This window comes from Aythya ferina (genome assembly GCF_964211825.1).
Source record: "Aythya ferina genome assembly, chromosome: 2".
NCBI classification, from domain to species: domain Eukaryota; kingdom Metazoa; phylum Chordata; class Aves; order Anseriformes; family Anatidae; genus Aythya; species Aythya ferina.
This window is the reverse complement of record NC_140297.1, coordinates 32,090,009-32,095,876: the sequence shown is the minus strand read 5'-3', so window position 1 is coordinate 32,095,876 and position 5,868 is coordinate 32,090,009. Positions and strand designations below refer to the sequence as shown.

Below are 5,868 nucleotides of genomic sequence, written 5' to 3'. Positions count from 1 at the left end.
TTAATGACACCCGTGTAGTCTATCATCATATGAATTGTGCTTTGTGATGCACATTATGATTACAAATACATCATCAACATTTTATACATCTCATGATAAATGTGGACTTCTGCATTATCCCATTTTCTGCATGCATCATGAAGTGGCTCCCTTCAATCATTATTGTTACCATCTATGTTATTTGCTTTCTTACTATCTATCCATCCATGTATAATATGACACATTTCCAACAGTAATCTCAGTATGAAAACACCGAGAGCTTTAAAAATTTCATACATCTCCAGAGCACTGAAGGTTACATTTTACCTAAAACAATGTTCAGATGGCTGTCAAAAAGGAAAGTTAAAGTGAAATGTCAAAAGCTGTAAGGATGAAAAGCTGCACATGGTAGATACAAGATTCAGTGCACGGTAACTCCCTCTTAATAAACAAGCAAAGATCTATTGGAAGGAAAATTTCCTTGCATTTGAAATTTAACTGCCAACCATCCACATCCTACACATAACTGTCATAAAGGATGTCTAAATCTGTCCTCATTTATAACATGTGTTGTGACAAGATTTGACAGTCTCTGAAAGAGCTATAATTGCCACCTAAACATCCAGCATTTTGTCAACTGCGATCATGTTTAGGGAAAGCATTTATTTCACTTAAAAAAAAAAAAAAAAAAAAAAAAGCATTTTTTCTTTCTGAATGAGATGACAGATTTTTTTTTCTCTTTTCTCATTAGGGGTTGCAAGTCAGATTTAAGGATTTTTGTTGTTGTTATTCCTTTTTTCTTTTCAGTATTTTTCCAGTGACAGAAGTTGGAACTTTTCAGACTAAGAGAATGATGATTAGCTTGAGGAAACCAACAGCAATTGAACAGAAATATTGTAAGCACATCTATAAAGATACTGACACTACTGAAAATTTCAGAATGTCAAGCTGATGTTGACGGGCACTCAGCTGAACCAAGGTGAAAAAGAGGAAAGAGGATCCAAAAGGATCCTAGTATTTTCTGTTTTGTTACCCTGAAGAAATGCTGTGTAATTTTTGTCCACTGCATATAGTCTTTCTGAGGCACACACAAACATAACTGCAGGATGGAGACAGGAGCTGTTGGTCTAAGAGCAGAAAGCAAGCTTTGGATGAAGGAAATGTGATGCTTTGGGGGCATTAACAGCCTGTACAGGAGGGGCTGCAACTAAAACACAGCCTAAACTCTTACCAGGCCAGAGTTTGTGTCTTAATTGCTTTCCTGAAGTACTGAGCACTCAAAGTCACCACTACCACAGCAAACACTCCCCAGCAGCATTGTTTTCACTCACTTTGGCAGCACTCACGGTTCTCTTGTGTTTGTTTTCCTAAAACAATCCAGCAGTCCAATTTGATTCACAGGAACGCTCACAAAAAATAAACAGTGAGCTGTGCTTTTGTGAGCACTGGTACCAGAGCTGGTAGTTTTTCACATGCGATTTATGTCGTGGTGACACAGAAGCAGGACTACATGCAAAGAGGTGTCTCCAAACCCTACATCTAGCCTTGCTTGCCTGGCCTGCCCTTACCAAGTGTGCTGGCACTAAGAAATGCGTGCTATGTGGCCTGATCGTACCGTACTGCGATGGGGTTTTAAGGACATGCGGGGCAAGCTCTTCTTCTGCTGGCTCCAGGGGTCAACAAATGTACTAAATCTTTCCTCCTGACCGGAGCTTGACTTAGAAGTGTACTGGGAAGTCAAAAGAAAAAGACATGCTGTTTTGCTGTTGGCTTTGCATCTGTCTCAGATTATATATTTTGCATTTATGAAGAACTTTCCAGTGTTCTTGTTTCAGTGGTGTTGTGTGCTTAGCACCGCCCGTCTCCTACCTATGTGCTATTGCAGATAACACAGTGGAACTTTTGTCTTCTATCCTTTGGTAGCTACTGGGCTCAGTGGAAAGTGGAAGAGAAAACATTAGCAATATAGGACAGAAGCAAGTGCTGACACTGTGGTCAGATATCCAGCAGCTTCAGGTGTCTGTAACTGAAGATAGACGAATGCCTCAATTATTTGCCAATTAGTAACACCTTCTGAGAAACAAGGGTTTCCTCATCTGGCTATTGATTTGCACTATGCAGTTTTTAAGCATTAGCATCCTGAATGACCTAGAACCACATTATTGGTAGAGGAAATATGGAAAATAGAGAGTAGCACAAGAAGAGGGACTGAAAGGACTTTCTGGGGTAGCAAGAATAAGGAAGAAAAACCCAGAACACATGGAAGAACCTTGGCAGGGAAACAAAAGGGATATCAGGCTGGGATTCTGGGAAAAAGGGTGGGGAGTTCTTGACAGGGCAGTGGACAGAAGGAAGCAGATTTCAGGAGACCTTTAAAATGGATGGGAACAAAAAATGGCATGCAAGGATACGAGGAGTCTCTGATAAATAAATGCTCAGCACCTACTGCAACTGGAAAGTGAATGACAGTACCCTTTTGATCTTAGAATTCAACCATTCAGATTTGATCATCATACTTATTGCCAACAAGTACCTATAAGGAGAATTGGTTAAAAAATTGAAAGATATTTTTTGTATTCTAAACAGGTTGCCTTTCTCTGGAAGAGAAAGAATATTTCTGCCCTTTACTGGTAAACAACAAGCAATTTAAAAATATTATTTGAGTTTACATTTTTAAACAAGTGTAACAGCTGTGCAGTTATTAAACAAAACATTGTTTCTTTCCCCGTCTTTTTGTTTTTTTATGATTCCTTGCATTATCTATTTTTTCAGGTAGAATCTCACTCTGTAATGGGAACAAATCCAGGAGACAACAGCTAGCAGAAGCAATTTTTGTGAAGTCCCTTCTGAGAGCATTTCCCACATGACTCTGTCAAGGTATGCAATTAATATAAAAACATAGGTCATATTTCCAGCCTTTCTAGATAATCTGGCATTCTCCCTGGGGTACGTGTGTCTGGTTAGCTGAGTAGGGAGGAAGAGAAAGTCTTTGATGTGCAAACCTGTGCAGCCAGGTCAAGGAACACAGTTAAAAGAAATCCTGCTTGTCCTAAAACAATATCCTAATGACAGCTAAATAAAGGCTTTTGAACTTGTAATGGGAGCTTCCATTAAAAGAAAACTTAAAAAAAAAATACATGGAAAATTCCATTCTGTACTCTGGTAGAGTTTTAATGGCTGAAGCCTTCACAGTGACAGAGGGTAAACTCTGTTCCAATGCTAATGTTTGTGTGCTTATTATTCCACTGTGAGAGACTGGTAATCACTATTTGCATTTAGCTTTCTGGATCGGAAGCATATTATGCCATTTCATCTGAGTGCACCTTTTTCCTAATACTGAACAGCAAGCATTTGGTTGTAAGAATAAGACTGAAATAGCTGTTTTGACGCTTAAATGGATGAAGTTGTGCAGCTCTGAATGCTAATCAGCTGCAGGTAAAAAATGTTTCCTCTTGTGAGAGTTTGCTAAATGTGCTAGCTTGAGCTAAAAATAACCAGCTGACCTGCCCTCATCACAATCACCTTGCAGAACTTGTTTCTCCTTGCATGACTGAAGAGCAGGTGATATAGTCATAATTTTAAGGCAGAAAGAGGTCGTTTTGCTCATCTAGAAATGGGATTAATACTAGCACACATTTCTGTACCTGATATGGAAAACCTGCTTTGTGAATCAGCATTTGCACATAAAAATCATTCTAGTGCAAGAGTCGATTGAGGAATTCTCTGATTGTTCTTTGTAACAAACCACCACTGTATTAGTATACGTGCTTAGCATTCTTGTATGTTGCTATGATACATAGATGCTAACTTGAGGCAAAATGGTGCCAGCAGGCTACTGACCATCCGAGCAGCAGAGGGCCTGACATTCGCTATCTGCTAGGAAGCGATGGGAAGGAGTTTTGGGTCTTTGCCAGAGGCATCAGCTAAGTGTCCCTGCAACCAAGGCTTCTCCATGTGAGATAAAAGCTGGTCTTGATGGAAATGGAAAGACAGAGGCTTGCTCACAAAGGTGCTGCAGAAAGGGAAAAGAATTGGGAAATACATAACATACAATCAGTAAGATTGTCAGATTCAGACATATACACACTAGAATGGGCCAATAATGGCTTAACAAAGAAGAAATTGCATTTAAACTAGAAAAAAAGGTTATCTGAAATCCGTCTGTTTCTCGAGTACATTTGCCCCCCTTTCATCCCCTTATTACAGGATGACTTAGCTGCTATTTGAAAAAAGTTTCACTTTCTGTTTGCCTGTTCTGTTGCAGGGAATGCAGCTGTAATTGTTTATTGCTCTTAAATACAGTGGGGATTGCACTTTGTGACTAGAAAGATGACTACACAAGAACACTGGCAACAGATTTGTTTTGAATCCTGCTCTGCAAATGATCTCTGTAAGGTGAAATTGCGTTTCATTGAAAAATAGTGTCATGGATACAGGAGTACAGTTTGTCTTTATCATGTTCTTTTTTTATGTGAAACTTGATAAACTTGGAAGTGAATATTTTCATACGCATGTCAACAATATTAAGTGGAATGCAATTTCTTTTCAGTAAAATGCTGTGGGTGCTGGATTTTAGGAAGTAAAAGATACGATCTCAAAAACAGGGCTTCAAGAACCTCAAGATGTTATCTAGCCCATGCTCCTATTTTAGATCCACTGTGCCTTAGCATTGTTGAGAGAGGTTTTGCCTTGCTTTGCTCTCAGAAACATCTAATCACGATGGTTACACAACCTCTTATGACATCTGTTTGATTACTTGATGACGTCTGTTTGATCCATACACCTAGAGTGGACTGGCCTAATTGAAGCTTTCCTCTGATGCCTTGCAGAAAGGCCTATGCAGTTAGGAGATGTGCTGCAGCCTACAAGACGGCCACTGCCCTACACCAAGCAGAAATATCTCAAAGCCCCTATCTGATAATCTAGCCTCCATGAGCTTCTGGGAATTATCAGTGAATGCTGGGCAGATCCTCATCTTACAAAGCAAAACTTCTACAGCTTAATCCGTCCAGAATGCCAGCACCCCATTTATATACTAATGTTCTATCTTTGCAAAGACATAACACAAACAGTGTACTGCTTGTAACGCAAGCCACCCACCATGTTACACAAAAAGAGACAAAGCTGATGGTAAAACCATTTAAATAATCATGTACCATTTTTAAGGAAATTGAGACTCAGACTGTGGTTTGAAGGACTGAAAATGAAAAAAAAAATTGCATGTAAAATAAATAAAAAAATAGAACTGACCATAACCTTAAGATGAAATACTCTCCTATATTTTAATAATTCTTAGACGTTTTTCCCCATAAAAGACCCTGAACCTGTTAGAGATCACATTCCCTAAAATCAAGTGTCTTGAACAGAGCAGCTGTTGAGTCTCTAAATACAAATCCCATGTAGACATAAACCCTCCTTCATATTTTATAGAATTTTACCTGCTTCACAGAAAACTGCAAATTTTGATTAAAAAATACAAGTTTCCTTAAGTTTGAAATTTCTGTTTTTCCAAGAGTGTTTCTGTACTCTTTTGAAGTTTGGGATTAAAGTTACTGGCATTTTCATTTTTAAAATTATAAAGGCAAATGACAGTCCTGACCTCTCAGTGGACATAACCTGTACTCCTTGATCCCTTCAGACTCAATATTGGTTGCCTGTTGTCAAAGTTATTTTAGATTTCTTAGAAGAAATTTGGTACATAGCTTTGTTCAAGTGTGAACCTTTCCAGGAAAAAAGTCATATAATTCCCAGACCCAAACAGAAGCTTTCTGCAAACATGGCAAGTGTTAAAGAGATTGAATGGAAAAAAATAAAGGGCTGAAGATTTTGCAGTTCAAATTATAATTTCTTGAAAGACAAGGGCACCAGTCTTGAAAGTTCCACAGTCAG

At 38.6% G+C, this 5,868-nt stretch overlaps 1 long non-coding RNA gene across 1 annotated transcript; it reads left to right on the top strand.

Moving 5' to 3' along the window:
* Positions 1-2,129: 2,129 nt before the first annotated feature.
* On the top strand, positions 2,130-5,166 carry LOC311432770. Its single transcript, XR_014690315.1, has 4 exons — positions 2,130-2,437; positions 2,566-2,609; positions 2,752-2,856; positions 4,244-5,166. It is a non-coding gene; the product is annotated as an uncharacterized lncRNA (long non-coding RNA).
* The last annotated feature ends 702 nt before the right edge of the window (positions 5,167-5,868 follow it).